At 42.4% G+C, this 20,809-nt stretch overlaps 1 protein-coding gene across 1 annotated transcript in view; it reads right to left on the bottom strand.

Moving 5' to 3' along the window:
• kif21b (kinesin family member 21B) overlaps window positions 1-20,809 on the bottom strand; it is a 403,877-nt gene that overhangs the window by 309,311 nt on the left and 73,757 nt on the right. The window lies entirely within an intron of this gene.

Below are 20,809 nucleotides of genomic sequence, written 5' to 3'. Positions count from 1 at the left end.
AGTGGCTGGTGCCAAAAGCCCAAATATTCATATTCCAAAACCAGGACGGTGTGCCTGGGCAAGGATGGTTTTCGCCCTATCATGTTTTAATGCAAACGAGCAATCCTAACTGTCAAAGTAAACGACAGTCGTTGAAGTGTAATTTCCCCTCGTTAGCATTGAGGTATTGTGTGGCGGAACGATCGCTGTGGATCGACTACTACCAGTCCAAAATAGTCTGAATCCCTCAAGTAAGCATTGCATTCAGTTGTAAACAAAAGTCATAAATGGCATTCTGGTCACCTTCTGTGAGCAGAATGTTTCTAACTGTTTCTAACCAATCCACAGTCAGATGTGAGATAAGAGCAAATATGCCTACGTCCAAAAATAATGTTACGCTATTGAATGGAGACAAGTCAAACACTAGCGCCAGGTGGATAACGACCGCTCAGGCTAAAACATGTCCCTTTAGACCTCCCCCAAGCATACTGATTAGCTTTCTGGGACTGCCTTTTTGCCAACATAATGATTGACAGCAGGCAGCAGCTGACCAATCGGCAGGCAGAGGTGAAACAATAGTGAATATGCCTATATGGATCACGAACAAGTAAGACACACACAAAAAAAATCTAAAGAAATTGCAGCAGAAGTTTTCGCAGTTCCAGGTAGTGCAACAGCTTAAAGGCCTACTGAAATGAGATTTTCTTATTTAAACGGGGATAGCAGATCCATTCTATGTGTCATACTTGATCATTTCGCGATATTGCCATATTTTTGCTGAAAGGATTTAGTAGAGAACATCGACGATAAAGTTCGCAACTTTTGGTCGCTGATAAAAAAAAGCCTTGCCTGTCCCGGAAGTAGCGTGACGTCACAGGTTGAAGAGCTCCTCACATCTGCACATTGTTTACACCAGCAGAGAGAGCGATTCGGACCGAGAAAGCGACGATTACCCCATTAATTTGAGCGAGGATGAAAGATTCGTGGATGAGGAAAGTGACAGTGAAGGATTAGAGTGCAGTGCAGGACGTATCTTTTTTCGCTCTGACCGTAACTTAGGTCCGAGGGCTCATTGGATTCCACACTTTCTCCTTTTTCTATTGTGGATCACGGATTTGTATTTTAAACCACCTCAGATACTATATCCTCTTGAAAATGAGAGTCAAGAATGCGAAATGGACATTCACAGTGACTTTTATCTCCACAACAATACATCGGTGAAGCACTTTACCTTCGGAGCTAACGTGATAGCTTCGTGCTTAACTGCGGATAGAAACAGAAGAAACATGCCCCTGACTGGAAGGATAGACAGAAGATCAACAATACTATTATCACTTCTACTATCAGGAGACACCGAACCAAACCCTGGACCTGTAACCACACGGTTAATGCTGTCCAGCCTGGCGAAGCCTAGCAATGCTGTTGCTAACGACGCCATTGAAGCTAACTTAGCTACGGGACCTCGACAGAGCTATGCTAAAACATTAGATCTCCACATACGCCAGCCCTCATCTGCTCATCACCACCCGTGCTCATCTGCATTCCAGCGATCGACGGCGCGACGAAGGACTTCACCCGATCATCGGTGCGGTCGGCGGCTAGCGTCGGATAGCGCGTCTGCTATCCAACTCAAAGTCCTCCTGGTTGTGTTGCTGTAGCCAGCCGCTAATACACCGATCCCACATACAGCTTTCTTCTTTGCTGTCTTCATTGTCCATTAAACAAATTGCAAAAGATTCACCAACACAGATGTCCAGAATACGGTGGAATTATGTGGTGAAAACAGACGACTTAAGCTGGCTATCGTGCTATTCCAAAATGTCTGCTTCAACCCGTGACGTCACGCGCAAACGTCATCATACCGAGACGTTTTCAGCCGGATATTTCGCGGGAAATTTAAAATTGCACTTTATAAGTTAACCTGGCCGTATTGGCATGTGTTGCAATGTTAAGATTTCATCATTGATATATAAACTATCAGACTGCGTGGTCGGTAGTAGTGGGTTTCAGTAGGCCTTTAACCATCTGTCCTTAGATTCCCATCCAGGACACTTGAAAGAGTTACTTATTTCATCCTGTTAATTTTGTTATTTGGTACAAACAATAAATGATTGAACAATTTGTTTCCTATTCATATTCCTCCACAACAAACATCTAACTCCTTCAAGCCACCTTCAGAAGTTCTGAATGCACTCTGTAAAAACTCACTACTCAAACTTAAGTTCCCATTCCTGACAGGTAAATCCTTGCAATTAATTACTTTCATCTGACCTCACAGGTGTAAAATAATTCCACATTTGATGAGTCAGAAACAGCGATGGGGTTATAGTATTTAAACTCGCTGACAGAAATAGCCCAAAGTAATTAAAACGTTCATAATTTAACCTCTACAAACACGCAGATCAGCTGCATTATGCTTATGCAGCTATTTTATTTGCCTAAAAGGGACCATTGGAATTAATGTGCGGCATGAGTTCAAATTGAGTATGTGGAAGTTCACTTCCTGCCAAGAAAAAAACACTCTCAGAAATTGCAATGCAGATCTGTCGCACGGTCTTATGTTCACATTGGCCTCTTCTGTGTGGGGAGGTAATCACTCGAAGACGCATTAAACATGATGAGCAAACACTATTGGAGCTCTGCGTCTACCTCGCGACGAGCTGAGCCCCGGCATCAATCATCAGGGGGATGACACACCGCAGACCTCCAATGTGAACGCATCAATGCTGCAGTAATAAAAGCTAAAGTGCATCATGCAACAGCGGAAGGAAGAGTTATGGCGTCACACGGACAAACTCTGGTGCATACCATGCATACAGGAAACACAAAGAACATGTCAAGAACATACCTTGAGCCATATTGCTGTGTCTCTTGCATCTTCTGGTGTATTTCCTCACTGGGTTATCTTCTAGATCGGTGCTTCTCAAACTTGTTTCACCAAGTTCCGCCTCAGAAAACACTTGGCTCGTCCAATATTAAAATACAGTAGCGTACTAGGTTGCAACTAAGGATTATTTTCAAAGTCGATTAGTCAATGACTAGCTTAACGATTAGTCGACTAATCGGGTAATAAAGCGTACACATATTTAATGGCTCAAAATTTTCCATCAACTTTTAAATGCATCTTAAGTTTTTTTAGGCATGTTTTTACTAACAACAAAGATGACTAATTTATTTATAAATATTTATTCATACTGTACCTGTGCTGCGTATTCAGCTGGTACACACATTAAATGTTTCCATTTAAAAAAAAAGGAAAGGCAAAGTTTTAAAAAAAAAACAATTAACCTTGTTTATGTATTAAATAAAGTTAAAATAGCAGCAAAGAAAACCAACAACATAACACAACACAACACAACAACATTCATTCTCTAAAAGAAAATAATTTTGTGATGTTTAAAAAGCTGCACACTGGTATATTGATTACTGATTAACTCTTGGCAGTTTTAGCACTTTAATAAACTCAATGTGTAGAATTATATATTTGATTGTTCTTAATATGTTGGCTATTTAATAGATTGTATGTTTAATCTCATGGTACCTCCACATTGGTGCCTGTCTCTCTATGTGTGCATGCGGTTCACGTTTGTTATTGTACCTTTTTTTACTGCATTGCAAATTAACGCGGCTTTAAAAGGTACTTGAACTGATGTAGACAAAGTTTAGCTGGCTGACTTTGCCTAAAATGATAGTTAAATCTATTTTTCACACAACTTTGTCTCACACTTGTTAGCTAGCTAGCAAGGCACAAGCTAACACTCTTACCGAGGCTGAGTCCACATCATCCCTCCAGATGTCCGACATCATGTCTCCGTTTTAAATGTTGGCGTATCACAATTGCACTGCCATAAAAACAAGGTCCACTTTGCAAAATGAGCGAGGTATTAATGTTTTTAACAAGAATAAGAGGAAATGTTCTCACACTTTACATGTTTACAGCGAGTGGTGATGTGGACCCTAATTGTCGACGACAGAATTTGTCGACAAATTGTTGCACCCCTATAGCGTAGTAGGCCTAAGTATTTATTAAAACGAGGCAGAGCTTTTATTTACAAGGTATATTTAATATTTTTGGCCACACAGTTTGAACAGTACCACTGTGTTTGAATTACGGTTGTATTGATACCAACATTTTGGTATCTGTAACAAAATGTATTTCGATACTTTTGGATACATTGACACTTTTCTAAATAAAGGGGACCAAAAAAATTGGATTTTTGGATTTATTTTAACAAAAAAAATCTTACAGTACATTAACCATATGTTTCTTATAGCAATCAAAGAACAATTTTGTCATTAAATAGGTTAGTGAACATACTACACAACTTGTTTTTTAGTAGTAGGTGAGCAAACAGAGGCTCCTAATTTGTCTGCTGACGTATGCAGTAACAGTGTAATGTCTCATTCTAATATGTTGTCAAAATGATGATGGATTATAATTCTAATTGTTCATTTACTGTTAATATCTGCTTACTTTCTGTTTCAACATGTTCTATCTACACTTCTGTTCAAATGTAATAATCACTTATTCTTCTGTTGTTTGATACTTTACATAAGTTTTGGATGATATCACAAATTTGGGTATCAATCCGATACCAAGTAGTTACGGGTCATGCATTCGTCACATTTTAAAGTCCTCATGTGTCCTGACTTTATAAACATATTTAAAATTAAATTAAAATAAAAAAGATTTTGTGATGATCGAAAGTCTCAATGTAAACATTGTCGTATAGATTAGATACCGCTCTTGTACATGATATTGTTACAATCAATACCTGTGCAGTAGACCCGCCCTTTTGTTTATGTTACATACATAAATTGTTTCCAAATGGTGTCTGTAACAAACCAAATGGCTGATCAAACAAAACAGAAGTCATCGTCATGGACCCACTAGCTGCGGAAGCTAGAACTCCAATCAGCTAAACAGACTCAATAACTCCACGGTGACGTTTTGGTGAATTTACTGAGGAATTTGTGAAACTGAATGCCATTGTAAGTTAAAGGCCTACTGAAACCCACTACTACCGACCACGCAGTCTGATAGTTTATACATCAATGATGAAATCTTAACATTGCAACACATGCCAATACGGCCGGGTTAACTTATAAAGTGCAATTTTAAATTTCCCGGGGAACTTCCGGTTGAAAACGTCTATGTATGATGACGTTTGCGCGTGACGTCAATGGTTGAAACGGAAGTATTCAGACACATTGTATCACAATACAAACAGCTCTGTTTTCATCGCAAAATTCCACAGTATTCTGGACATCTGTGTGAATCTTTTGCAATTTGTTTAATGAACAATGGAGACTGCAAAGAAGAAAGCTGTAGGCGGGATCGGTGTATTAGCGGCTGGCTGCAGCAACACAACCAGGAGGACTTTGACTTGGATAGCAGACGCGCTATCCGACGCTAGCCGCCGACCGCATCGATGATCGGGTGAAGTCCTTCGTCGCGCCGTCGATCGCTGGAACGCAGGTGAGCACGGGTGTTGATGAGCAGATGAGGGCTGGCGCAGGTGGAGCGCTAATGTTTTTATCATAGCTCTGACGAGGTCCCGTAGCTAAGTTAGCTTCAATGGCGTCGTTAGCAACAGCATTGCTAGGCTTCGACAGGCGGCACAGCATTAACCGTGTAATTACAGGTCCAGTGTTTGGTTCGGTGTCTCCTGATAGTAGTACTGTTGATCTTCTGTCTATCCTTCCAGTCAGGGGCTTATTTATTTTGTTTCTATCTGCATTTAAGCACTATGCTATCACGTTAGCTCCGTAGCTAAAGTGCTTAACCGATGTATTGTCGTGGAGATAAAAGTCACTGTGAATGTCCATTTCGCGTTCTCGACTCTCATTTTCAAGAGGATATAGTATCCGAGGTGGTTTAAAATACAAATCCGTGATCCACAATAGAAAAAGGAGAAAGTGTGGAATTCAATGAGCTCTTTTACCTAAGTTACGGTCAGAGGGAAAAAAGATACGTCCTGCACTGCACTCTAGTCCTTCATTCTCACGTTCCTCATCCACAAATCTTTCATCCTCGCTCAAATTAATGGGGTAATCGTCGCTTTCTCGGTCCGAATCGCTCTCGCTGCTGGTGTAAACAATGGGGAAAAGTGAGGAGCCCTTCAACCTGCGACGTCACGCTACTTCCGGTACAGGCAAGGCTTTTTTTTATCAGTGACCAAAAGTTGCGAACTTTATCGTCGATGTTCTCTACTAAATCCTTTCAGCAAAAATATGGCAATATCGCGAAATAATCAAGTATGACACATAGAATGGATCTGCTATCCCCGTTTAAATAAAAAAAATTCATTTCAGTAGGCCTTTAATAATACTAACACATCCATCCATCCATTTCCTACCGCTTGTCCCTCTCGGGGTCGCTGGAGCCTATCCCAGCTGCATTCGGGCGGAAGGCGGGGTACACCCTGGACAAGTCGCCATCTCAGACACTTGTAAATGTGTTAACATATTAACTAATGCTAATGACGCTATCTGCATTACATTACAATAGCAGGTACAAATATGCATGAAATCACTCCTACAGCCATCACACATGGGACGGTTTAGTAAGAAAGAATTGTTTTAGTTATATTGTAAAACTTACAAATGTTGCTTGGAGTGATGAATGAAGAATGCTTTCAAGCTGAAACGCTATGGACGGCTAGAAGACGGAACAGGACTTCTACTTCCGGTTGAAGGCTCAGTATAAAGAGAAGGACAATGCAGCACCTGCAGTGAGCAAACTCTTTCAAAAGATGGTGCCATAGCACAAACAATAACACATTTTTTCAGTGTATTTTTTTTTTTTTTTAACTATTCGCATTATGACTGTCAGTGAAGAAAGTTCCATAAATTATCCACAGGGTTTAAATAAATGATAAATGGGTTATACTTGTATAGCGCTTTTCTACCTTCAAGGTTTAAAGGCTAGGAAAAAAGTAGCGGCTTATAGGAATTTACAGTATATGTAAAACTATTTTTTTCTTCTAAAATGTGGTGTGTGCGCTCTATAGCCCAGAAAGTATGGTAATTATTTTCCATTGTCATTTTTTATGAAGCATCTCTGCTCAAAAGGCATTCACTGAGACCCAGAGTCCATAAACGTGTCTCACAGAGCCAAGAAAGTCCGCCAGTAAACCAGGGCATGTAATACGAGGGCACAGAAACCAAAGCAATTGAATTAAAACAAAAAAACAAAAAGTGAACTTTTGTTTTTTCACGTCTGCAAAAAAGAAGAAAAAACCTTCAAACAAGGCCATCACGGTAAAAAAAAAAAAGAAAAAAAAAAAGAGGAACCCTCTGCTTCAAATGAGGATAGACAAACATGTCTGGCACACACACCCACACACACACACACACACACACAGGGAAACAAACACACAATGATGGAAGTCAGTGTGTCCACAGGGAGAAGAATGAAGCAGCTATTTATACTCATTTCACACAACACCATAAGGCTGAGCTGCACCGACAAAAAACAAGATCCATATAACATTGATTGAAATCGCAAACATCACTCACACACACACACACACACACACACACACACACACACACACACATGCACACACGCACACACACACACACACACACACACACACACACACACACACTAGACAGGCTGTACACTCACTAAAGGAAAGGACATTTAGCATCTAGAAATAGCTCAGAACGCCACAGTTTAATGTCTCAACGAGATAAAGAGCATCAAATAATAAACACGATAAGCAGATTGGGGATTCTTCAAAGTGCAAATCATCTTATCTGTGCAGAACACAGACGATGTATCCTCGAGCCTGAACACACACCAACACACCAACACACTAACACACACACGAACAGAAACTCATTATACGCAAGCTCCAAGGGAATGCCCTGATTAGGCCAATTATCAAACTCAATAGCGTTAATTAGGAGGCAAACAAACAAACACCCACATGTGCCTCATCAAACCTTGACAGTCATGAAAGTCACTGATGTCGGGAGGGTGCGGGGGCGTGAGGTGGCCATATTTCTGAGGACTCCTTTTCCACCGTCTGCTGGAGGCAGCACGTACACGCAAATATTTCAAAGTTACTTTAAGAATGCCTGTTTCTCAACATACGGACCGCAGCGGCACTCAGTTGTAATACACTTGTCTACCACTTGTGGCAGTAATGACAATATCAAACAAACAGAAGAAGTCTGTAGCTCAAGTCATAATGAAGTTTCTCCATCCATCCATCCATCCATCTTCTTCCGCTTATCCGAGGTCGGGTCGCGTAATAATGAAGTTTCTTATGCGCAAAAATTATGACTAAAGTGGTGAAGCTGTATTTTCATTTGCACTCACATTTTATTGACACTTTATCTAAGAAACATATATATTATTATTTATTAATAATTTACTTATTTATTTTAGCACTGGGTAATTCAATTTAAATACATTTTTCATCAGTTTTTACGTGTCCCTTCGTATTTATTTTCTTAATCAGCCTGACCTAAGCCTTGATAATTATCTTTGTGATTGACACATGCTTTCATATCACTTGACAAGGTTAATCCTCTTAAATTATAAGTAAGTTAGATATAATTATTGAATACGGTTAAAATTTAAAGTAAGATTACTAATTCAGTGTTAATATTTGAGTGGGCCCATCTGTAGTGGAAAAGTAGTGTCCGGAGGTCAAAGGGGTTAAAAACCCTTAAATTAAAGGTACTTATAAAAGGAATAGTCTTTCACGTCTGCCGTGTAAAATTACACAAATCTTACATGACAGAAGTGTCGCAAAAGTCATGTGTAAAAAGGGTCCCTGCATTACACAAATCTGAATACACACACACACACATACACACACATCTTTTACACACACAGGTCGAAATACAGACAGACACATTTTTTCCCACCCGATCACACACCGAAATACGGGCACAAATTAAAACTCGCACACACGGATCTGATCACACACACACACAAGTTAGTAGACGGACGCATGAATCGGATTACAGACACACAGATTGAGATACGCTTTTGCAAATAATTTTGCGACAACAATACTTCCATACATAACTGCTAGGTCACAAAAATACTTCCGTACACAACTGCTAGGTCACAATAATACTTCCATTCACAACTGTTAAGTCAAAATAATACTTCCATACATAACTTCTAGGTCACAATAATACTTCCATACACAACTGCTAGGTCACAATAATACTTCCATACATAACTGCTAGGTCACAATAATACTTCCATACACAACTGCTAGGTCACGATAATACTTCCATACATAACTGCTAGGTCACAACAGCTCTTGCAGGCCGCTCTCTTTTGTGGCAATAAAAACAACAACAAAATGGTTCTGGAGTGAAAGGGCTACACAAACAAATACATGACTGTAAATTTGAAATGTAGATCATTAAGAGTCACACTCACACTATCTTTGTTATAAACTGCAACAAATGTTAGTATTTCTTATTAGATATTCATGTTTTATAGAAGTAAAGCATGAGCACAAAGCAGCATGTGTTTTCATAATTGGCCATGACACATTTGCAAGAAGTGAGTCAAAATAACTTAAAAAAGCCAAACAAATATATAGTTGGAAAACAAGCACCTCAATGTGTTTCCTGTGATATTATTTTTTAGACAAAAATGATACAACTCCAAAAGTTTGCCCCCATGAGTCGGATTGACTTGAAATTTCTCACTCAGCTTCAGCTTAACTCACTTTACAAAGCACCCGCTGCAACTTTCGGGTTTTTCCCAGCCAAATCCCTATAAAATGTGGTGCAGTACATACCAGGGCTGTGGGTCTTTGGGAACCACACGATTCGATTTAGAATCGATTCTCGATTCAAAATCAATACTTTTTTAATAACATTGGGTGTCAGTTCTATAAATAACTACAAACCCCGTTTCCATATGAGTTGGGAAATTGTGTTGGATGTAAATATAAACGGAATACAATGATTTGCAAATCATTTTCAACCCATATTCAATTGAATGCACTACAAAGACAAGATATTTGATGTTCAAACTCATAAACTTTATTTTTTTTTTGGCAAATAATTAACTTAGAATTTCATGGCTGCAACACGTGCCAAAGTAGTTGGGAAAGGGCATGTTCACCACTGTGTTACATGGCCTTTCCTTTTAACAACACTCAGTAAACGTTTGGGAACTGAGGAGACACATTTTTTAAGCTTCTCAGGTGGAATTATTTCCCATTGTTGCTTGATGTACAGCTTAAGTTGTTCAACAGTCCGGGGGTCTCCGTTGTGGTATTTTAGGCTTCATAATGCGCCACACATTTTCAATGGGAGACAGGTCTGGACTACAGGCAGGCCAGTCTAGTACCCGCACTCTTTTACTATGAAGCCACGTTGATGTAACACGTGGCTTGGCATTGTCTTGCTGAAATAAGCATTAACGTCCATGGTAACGTTGCTTGAATGGCTACATATGTTGCTCCAAAACCTGTATGTACCTTTCAGCATTAATGGCGCCTTCACAGATGTGTAAGTTACCCATGTCTTGGGCACTAATACACCCCAATCCCATCACAGATGCTGACTTTTCAACTTTGCGCCTATAACAATCCGGATGGTTCTTTTCCTCTTTGGTCCGGAGGACACAACGTCCACAGTTTCCAAAAACTATTTGAAATGTGGACTCGTCAGACCACAGAACACTTTTCCACTTTGTATCAGTCCATCTTAGATGAGCTCAGGCCCAGCGAAGCCGACGGTGTTTCTGGGTGTTGTTGATAAACGGTTTTCGCCTTGCATAGGAGAGTTTTAACTTGCACTTACAGATGTAGCGACCAACTGTAGTTACTGACAGTGGGTTTCTGAAGTGTTCCTGAGCCCATGTGGTGATATCCTTTGCACACTGATGTCACTTGTTGATGCAGTACAGCCTGAGGGATCGAAGGTCACGGGCTTAGCTGCATACGTGCAGTGATTTCTCCAGATTCTCTGAACCCTTTGATGATATTACGGACCGTAGATGGTGAAATCCCTAAATTCCTTGCAATAGCTGGTTAAGAAAGGATTTTCTTTAACTGTTCAACAATTTGCTCACGCATTTGTTGACAAAGTGGTGACCCTCGCCCCATCCTTGTTTGTGAATGACTGAGCATTTCATGGAATCTACTTTTATACCCAATCAATGCACCCACCTGTTCCCAATTTGCCTGTTCACCTGTGGGATGTTCCAAATAAGTGTTTGATGAGCATTCCTCAACTTTATCAGTATTTATTGCCACCTTTCCCAACTTCTTTGTCACGTGTTGCTGGCATCAAATTCTAAAGTTAATGATTATTTACAAAAACAATTTTTTTGTATGAGTTTGAACATCAAATATGTTGTCTTTGTAGCATATTCAACTGAATATGGGTTGAAAATGATTTGCAAATCTTTGAATTCCGTTTATATTTACATCTAACATAATTTCCTAACTCATATGGAAACGGGGTGTGTACATTCCTCCATGAAATAAACAGCTCTAATACATTTCTATGTTACTTAAAATAAAACACCGTTTTGTTCAATAAAATTTTACCCAAACATTTAATAAAGTCAAATACAAATAAGGCAACAAGAGAAGTATGTATGTAAGTAACTTCTCTTTTCTAAAGTAAATCTGTACAGCAGATATATCTACATCAACAATATGATTTGTCTGACTGGCTGGACAGGAGAGATTAAATATACGGATTGAAAAAAAAAAAATTTTAAATTGATTTTAGATTTTTTTTCATTGATTAATAATCATTACAAACAAAAATCATGATTCATTCGAAAATCGTTTTTTTTAAGGGGACTGGAAAGCACTGACATGTGTAAAGAGAATGCCATCCTCCATCCGTCTTCTTCCGCTTATCCGAGGTCGGGTCGCGGGAGCAGCAGCTAAGCAGGGAAGCCCAGACTCTCCTCTCCCAAGCCACTTCGTCCAGCTCAGGAGCAGCGGCTTTACTTTGAGCTACCCCCGGATGGCAGAGCATCTCATACTATCTCTAAGGGAGAGCCCCGCCACCCGGCAGAGGAAACTCATTTCGGCCGCTTGTACCCGTGATCTTGACCTTTCAGTCATAACCCAAAGCTCATGACCATAGGTGAGGATGGGAATGTAGATCGACCGGTAAATTGAGAGCTTTGCCTTCCGGCTCGGCTCCTTCTTCACCACAACGGATCGATACAGCGTCCGCATTACTGAAGACGCCGCACCAATCCGCCTGTCGATCTCACAACCCACTCTTTCCCCACTCGTGAACAAGACTCCGAGGTACTTGAACCCCTCCACTTGGGGCAGGGTCTCCTCCCCAACCCGGAGATGGCACTCCACACTTTTCCGGGCGAGAACCATGGACTCGGACTAGGAGGTGCTAATTCTCATCCCAGTCGCTTCACACTCGGCTGCGAACCGATCCAGTGAGAGCTGAAGATCCTGGCCGGATGAAGCCATCAGGACCACATCATCTGCAAAAAGCAGAGACCTAATCCTGCAGCCACCAAACCGGATCCCCTCAACACCTTGACTGTGCCCAGAAATTCTGTCCATAAAAGTTATGAACAGAATCGGTGACAAAGGGCAGCCTTGGCGGAGTCCAACCCTCAGTGGAAACGTGTCCGACTTACTGCCGGCAATGCGGACCAAGCTCTGACACTGATCGTACAGGGAGCGGACTGCCACAATCAGATAGTCCGATACCCCATACTCTCAGAGCACTCTCCACAAGACTTCCCGAGGGACACGGTCGAACGCCTTCTCCAAGTCCACAAAGCACATGTAGACTGGTTGGGCAAACTCCCATGCACCCTCAAGGACCCTGCCGAGAGTATCGAGCTGGTCCACAGTTACACGACCAGGACGAAAACCACACTGTTCCTGCTGAATCCGAGGTTCGACTATCCGGCATAGCCTCCTCTCCAGTACACCCGAATAGACCTTACCGGGAAGGCTAAGGAGTGTGATCCCACGATAGTTGGAACACACCCTCCGGTTCCCCTTCTTAAAGAGAGGAACCACCACCCCGGTCTGCCAATCCAGAGGTACCGCCCCCGATGTCCACGCGATGTTGCAGAGTCTTGTCAACCAAGACAGCCCCACTGCATCCAGAGCCTTAAGGAATTCCAGGCCGATCTCATCCACCCCTGGGGCCTTGCCACTGAGAAGCTTTTTAACTACCTCAGCAACCTCAGCCCCAGAAATTGGAGAGCCCACCACAGATTTCCCAGGCGCTGCTTCCTCACAGGAACATGTGTTGGTGGGATTGAGGAGCTCTTCGAAGTATTCCCTCCACCGATCTACAACATCTGCAGTCGAGGTCAGCAGAACACCATCCTCACCATACACGGTGTTGACAGTGCACTGCTTCCCCTTCCTGAGGCGGCGGATGGTGGTCCAGAATCGCTTCGAAGCCGTCCGGAAGTCGTTTTCCATGGCTTCCCCGAACTCCTCCCATGTCTGAGTGTTTGCCTCTGCGACCGCTGAAGCTGTACACCGCTTGGCCTGTCGGTACCTGTCCGCTGCCTCCGGAGTCCTATGAGCCAAAAGAACCCGATAGGACTCTTTCTTCAGCTTGACGGCATCCCTCACCGCCGGTTTTCCACCAACAGGTTCTAGGATTACCGCCACGACAGGCACCAACTACCTTGCGGCCACAGCTCCAATCAGCCGCCTCGACAATAGAGGTGCGGAACATGGTCCACTCGGACTCAATGTCCGGCACCTCCCTCGTGACATGTTCAAAGTTCTTCTGGAGGTGGGAATTGAAACTCTCTCTGACAGGAGACTCTACTAGACGTTCCCAGCAGACCCTCACAATGCGTTTGGGCCTGCCAGGTCTGTCCGGCATCCTCCCCTACCATCGCAGCCAACTCACCACCAGGTGGTGATCGGTAGAAAGCTCCGCCCCTCTCTTCACCCGAGTGTCCAAAACATGAGGCCGCAAATATAATGACACAACTACAAAGTCGATCATGGAACTGCGGCCTGGGTGTCCTGGTGCCAAGGCACATATGGACACCCTTATGTTTGAACATGGTGTTTGTTATGGACAATCTGTGACGAGCACAAAAGTCCAAAAACAAAACACCACTCGGGTTCAGATCCGGTCGGCCATTATTCCCAATCACACCTCTCCAGGTTTCACTGTCGTTGCCAACATGAGCGTTGAAGTCTCCCAGTAGGACAAGGGAATCACCCGGGGGAGCACTTTCCAGTACTCCCTCGAGTGTATCCAAAAAGGGTGGGTACTCTGAGCTGCCGTTTGGTGTGTAAGCACAAACAACAGTCAGGACCCGTCCCCCCACCCGAAGGCGTTCACTGGGTTGAACTCCAACGTGCAGGCTTTGAGCCGGGGGGCAACAAGAATTGCTACCCCAGCCTGTCGCCTCTCACTGCGCGCAACGCCAGTGTGGAAGAGAGTCCAGCCCCTCTCGAGAGAACTAGTTCCAGAGCCCTTGCTGTGCGTCGAAGTGAGTCTGACTATATCCAGCCGGAACTTCTCCACCTCGCGCACTAGCTCAGGCTCCTTTCCCCCCAGTAAGGTGACATTCCACGTCCCAAGAGCTAGCTTATGTAGCCGAGGATCGGACCGACCAAGTGCCCTGCCTTCGGCTGCCGCCCAGCTCACAACGCACCCTACCTCTATGGCCCCTCCCATGAGTGGTGAGCCTATTGGAGGGGGGACCCACGTTGCCTCTTTGGGCTGTGCCCGGCCGGGCCCCATGTGTACAGGTCCGGCCACCAGGCGCTCGCCATCGTGTCCCAACTCCGGGCCTGACTCCAGAGGGGGACCCCGGTGACCCGCATCCGGGCGAGGGAAATCGGAGTCTCGGTTTTTGCATTTCTATAGAAGTCTTCGAGCTGGTCTTTGTCTGATCCCTCACCTAGGACCAGTTTGTCTTATGAGACCCTACCAGTGGGCATGGAATCCCCCGGACAACATAGCTCCCAGGATCATTGGGACACGCAAACTCCTCTACCACGATAAGGTGGCAGCTCAGAGAGGAGGTGAAGAGAATGATTGATTGAAAAAATAAAAAAATAAAAAATAAATGTCTTTGCAGGGTTATGGACCAGATTTAACTCATAAGTAACTCAACAGACGTTCCGCCAACACATGACTATATTTGAGACAATTACTTAAAATATGTAGCTTTTCAATAATATTCTTTAAAAAATACTGAAACATCAAAGATTACCTCTGCGTGATGTATTACGGTTCTAAACTATTGTACGCAATAAGACAGTGATTCTCAAACTGTAGTCCGTGTACCACTAGTGGTATGCGGGCTCCATCTCATAGAACGCCAATGAATCACTTGATTAAAGCACAGTGTTTTATTTTCCTAAATTCAAACAGTGTTACTGTTCAAACTGTGTGGTTAAAATACTAAATATACTAATAAAACCTCTGTCTTGTTTTTAATGAATAGTTGGGCCTACTGTATTTTATTGTTGGTCATCGAGGTGGTACTTGGAGTGCCAGGTTTTTTCTGAGGTGGTACTTGGTGAAAAAACTTTGAGAACCGTCTTATTGTCCCCGGTGTGGAAGTTAATGGTTGAATTATTGATAAACCTAACAGCGTACATTTTTCTAATCATTACTTGGACCACAGTAACACACACGTCAATGCTACGAATGCTAATGTTACCTTGAGTCCACATTAGTCCCTCAGCTGGGCTGGTTCAGGCGGGTCTAGTTGCCTTGGGAACTACACGAGCCGCTCAGAGACTGCTAATGTTTATTGACCGTACTTGGCGCACACGTTTGGTTTGCTTTACACCACTCCGGCACAATTGCTCTCCAGTGGTGCACAAATTACAAAACGCAATCGCGCGGTAATCCTCATACGACAGTCCGGGCCGGTTGTCCAATCACAAGCCGCATAGTGACTAGGACGGGATTCCAAGTTGGTCACAAACTATCACAGGGTGCCAAGTGTGTATGCTGGTTCAATGGTTCAACCTTCAAAACAACAGACTGGTGATAACCAGAGAGCACATTTCCCTAATGTAAATACTTGCGCAATGGCCAACACACACTCTCACACACACACACACACACACACACACACACACACACACACACACACACACACACACACACACACACACACACACACAAAGGCAGAGTTAATCGTATTCGCTCGAGCTGTGAGTGTTTCAGAGCGCTGTTGTTTGTCAGCTGGCACAGGAAGTCTGCTACTGCTTCATACAACACTTGGCCCATTTATTCGGAAAGAAGGCCTACAGACACGCTCTCATAAATCTCTCTATTCAGGTCTATTGGAATCATTGCTGTTGAGCTTTGTCATCCATGGAGGTTCATCCTGTCGCTTCACTTTTACTCGTCTTCATGGTCACACCCACTGCGTGTTCCCTCGGTATAGTTGCCGACCAAAACACAACTCGACAGGATCAATTCCATTTCTGTTTCTTCGGAGAATAGCAAAATCCCGGTGTGGACTTTTTCAACCCAAAATGTCAGTCTACCCCAGGGCAGCTGTGGCTACAAAAGTAGCTTACCACCACCAGGTGTGAATGAATGATGGGTTTTTAACATGTAAAGCGACTTTGGGTACTTAGAAAAGCGCTATATAAATCCCAGGTATTATTATTATTATTAAATAGCCATATTGGACCAACAATACAAAAAACTAATTTGTCTGGAGCCGCAAAAAAATTAAAAGCCTTATACAAGTCTCATGATGCAGGCAAAACATGATGTAAGTGTCTATATTAGCTATATTAGCCTACTATAAAAATGACCGTGTCGCAGGCTGACGCTAATCTTCGTTGACAGAAATGATGAAATTTTTACAACATTGAAAAACATTAGTAAAACAGAAGCTTCTCAGAGGGTGAGATAACTCTTGGAAATTACTGGCTTAGAATGTCTTCTAATGGATTTATTACAATCTTTGCACGCTGGCTAGCGTTTGCTGTGGCGCACAAACAACTATCAGAAATGCAGCCAATATGACATACAGATAATGTGTCATGAAACATGCAAATATACAGTACATTAAATACGCAGAGGACATAAGTAAAGGTAATTAAATGAGCACAAATATACCTACAAACGAGGTGTAATTATGCTAGCCTAAATAGCATGTTAGCATCAATTAGCTTGCAGTCATGCACTGACAAAGCTTACGTTTGTGCATTCACGCACAGTATAAAACGTTTTGTGGACAAAATGAGACAAAGAAGGTGTGGCATAAAACATGTCTTTCTGTGGCAGCATTGGAGAAAGTTATACATGTAAACAAACTACGGTGAGTTCAAGGACCGTCAAAATTAGTAGGACAAAACAATATTCTCATCAGTGGAGCATGTTTAACATAAACAGTGGGCTTTCTAACAATTAGGAAGGTTTGTGTCATGTTTGTCCTCCTACAGAAAACATATTAAAAATATATATATATATTCCCCCCCATCTTTTTTCCGTTTTCATTTTTGAAAAAGCTCCAGGGAGCCACTAGGCCTAGAGCCGCAGGTTGCCTACCCCCACTCTAAGCCCAAACTGCTTTCTTTCAAATCGGTCACATACAAGAATGATGGCTTCGCGGGAAAAAGTCGACATTTAGAAACGCAAGGGCTACTGCTCGTGCTGCGTTCCATTTACCTCAGACGTCACAGCCAAGTTGGGAGTGTTCTTCTTACAAGGTCGGAAATCAAGATGGCTACATTCAAGAAAACTATTTTTGTGCTTGCCTGTCTGAACATAAAAAAACAACTTATGGGAAAAAACGCACTCTTTCGGCAATCTACAAAAACGGTGGATGAAGGGGAAACAGACGCTATTACGAGCGATGTAGAACATACTGTATATAGCACATGAAATAGATGTATTTCACGGTAAAGTAACGTTGCCATATATAAATATTCAACAATACTTCATATAGGCTGATTTAGTGCAACAAAAACGAATCAGAAGTACTAATAACGAATATTCCGAAAGCGCATATCATTGTTTATATCCAGAGCAGCCATCTTTGAAACCTACTCTGGGTGGTGTCACAGCTATTAATGCTGTTTTTCTCACCCGAGGCTCCGGACCTTGGCATGAAGAAATGTTCTGGATCTGTACCTATTTGAACTATAATTGAATACTGCTGATGTAGAATATCGGAACATCTCCAGCAACGTAGTACTCTTCCATTGACCAACCGAGTGTCTGCAGCTAATAGAAAACCTGCTTCCTCCTCAGTCAACCCGCATCAAAACCCCAGAGTGAGGTTTATACTTGACACATGGTCCTTAAGGTCGCATGCATGTTGCCGCGTGACAAGGTTGAATGCACTTAAACTACAGACGTGAATCTGCATATTTATTTGCCAAAGCAAAATGCAAGATGACAGCTGTGACAGCTCTAATTATTAAAGCTACAGTACTTTAATTTATTGAACAAACGTGACGATGTCAGGTTGAGGTGGTCACCCGTAGCAACACATCATGACATTAACGGGTTAATTGTTTCATTTTAGTTCATATGTCAAACAGCTTTTAGTTGTGTTTTTTGTGTGTGTTTGGCTTCTTGTTGCCCCACTCCCATCAGCCTTTCTTCCAAAGGATTAAGGTAGTGGTTCTCTAAATAACAAAAAATAAAAACGATGAGCCCAAAGCGTGTTTGGCATCCAGAAGACAAAAACAGACCGAATATGGCGGAGAATTAACAATCAAGACATTTCTGACAGACGACATCACATCACAGCTAAGAGAAGTCAACACTAGAATGGAATGGAATTCGTCAAATAATAGTATTATTAAAAATAATAATGCATTTTACTTATAATGCACTTTATAGTTCTAGAATCCCAAAGGGCTACAAATGGAAGAAGAAATAAGCAAGACAATTAAAATGTGGTTTAAAAAAATATACTACTAACAAAAAGCATGTTACACAGCAACAAAGATTAAAATGGGAACTACAGAGATGTTTTTAGTAAAATGTTATTTTTTAAAATATTTTAAATTCAGTTTAATAACAGCTGGGGGCACTCGGGTGGTCAAAGAAGACCTCCACCAAGGCATAACATTCCAAATTTGCATGATCAGAAGACTTTCATACATAGCCAACATGCATACATTTTGTCATTTTAAATTGCAGAAATTATATTTGTTAATTAAAAAAAAGTGATCAAAAAAGAAAACTGAAAAAAATCCAACAACACTCAATTGAATTAATTTGCAATATTAAAAGTTTATATACAGTACGTGCAACTGTAGCTATTCAACCAATTTACATCATTGGATACATATTTTATTCTCAAGGGTGTATTACTACATACTAGGGATGTGCACATTGATCGGCCAAGGATCCAGTATTGGCGGATTTTCATTAAAAAAGTATGTGAACGCCATTGCCAATTAATTCCTTTTTAATGCCGATCACAAAATCCGATTCCGTCTCGGAGCTATTTATGTACTGTAGTTTAAATATTGTGCTGACATTTTTAAACTGTCAATAGTACTCACCATATATGAATAGAAATATTTACAGTCAGTAGTACATTTGATCGGTATTCGTATCAATCTCACTCATGAACGATTGGTATCGGAATCGGGAGCATAAATTCCCTAGTTCTTACTGTAGATATTGGCTTTGCTTTAGCCCATTTTTAGTGTTTCCAATCAATATTACATATTTAAAAATGTATACTGTATACAAAGTAAAGTGAAGTGAATTACATTTATATAGCGCTTTTTCTCAAGTGACTCAAAGCGCTTTACATAGTGAAACCCAATATCTAAGTTACATTCAAACCAGTGTGGGTGGCACTGGGAGCAGGTGGGTAAAGTGTCTTGCCCAAGGACACAACGGCAGTGACTAGGATGGCGGAAGCGGGGATCGAACCTGCAACCCTCAAGTTGCTGGCACGGCCGCTCTACCAACCGAGCTATACCGCCCAAACAAAAACTAAATATTACGAAACTGTGTACACGATGAAAAAATAAAAGTATTAAATGATTTACCAAACTTTACTTGACTCGCAATAACAACATTATCATCCTCAAATATGCATGCATGTCGCAGTCACGTTTCCATGGTAACCAAGATAAGATAATATCATATACGTTCGAAAATGGTGAGAAGAGTCAGCCTTGATCCGACCCACACGCCTCCTGGTCCTGGAGGAGAACAAGTCCTGGAGGGATGGGAGTTGCAGCCAATCACCTTCTCAGCAGCACGTACGATGCGCTGTGGTCTATGCTTATCCTGGACTGTGGCGCCGGGGAACCACACTGTGATGGAGGAGGTCATGATGGACTCTATGATGGCTGAGTAAAACTTCACCAGCATCTCGGTCGGCACCTTAAGTTTCCTCAGCTGCCGCAGGAAGTACATCCTCTGCTGCGCCTTCTTGATGAGGGAGCTGATGGTCGGCTCCTACTTGAGGTCTTGGGTGATGGTGGTGCCCAAGAAACGGAAGGAGTCCACAATGGGGACGGGGGTGGAAGAGTCAATCAGGGTGAGGGGGGATGGTGGGGCTGTGACTTTCCTGAAGTCCATGATCATCTCCACTGTTTTCTGGGCGTTCAGCTCCAGGTTGTTGAGGCTGCACCAGGACGTCAGCCGGTCCACCTCTCTCCTGTAGGCTGACTCATCGCCATCCGAGATGAGCCCGATGAGGGCGGTGTCATCCGCAAACTTGAGCAGTTTTACGGATTGGTGACTGGAGGTGCAGCAGTTTGTATACAGGGAGAAGAGCCAGGGGGAGAGTACACAGCCCTAAGGAGTACCAGTGTTCGTGGTTCGACTGTCTGAGACAATCTTCCCCAGCCGCACGTGCTGTCTTCGGTCTGTCAGGAAGTCATTGATCCAACTGCAG

This window comes from Entelurus aequoreus, linkage group LG01 (genome assembly GCF_033978785.1).
Source record: "Entelurus aequoreus isolate RoL-2023_Sb linkage group LG01, RoL_Eaeq_v1.1, whole genome shotgun sequence".
Lineage (NCBI taxonomy): Eukaryota > Metazoa > Chordata > Actinopteri > Syngnathiformes > Syngnathidae > Entelurus > Entelurus aequoreus.
Note: the sequence above shows the minus strand (reverse complement) of the source record. Positions and strands in the feature narration are given on the sequence as shown.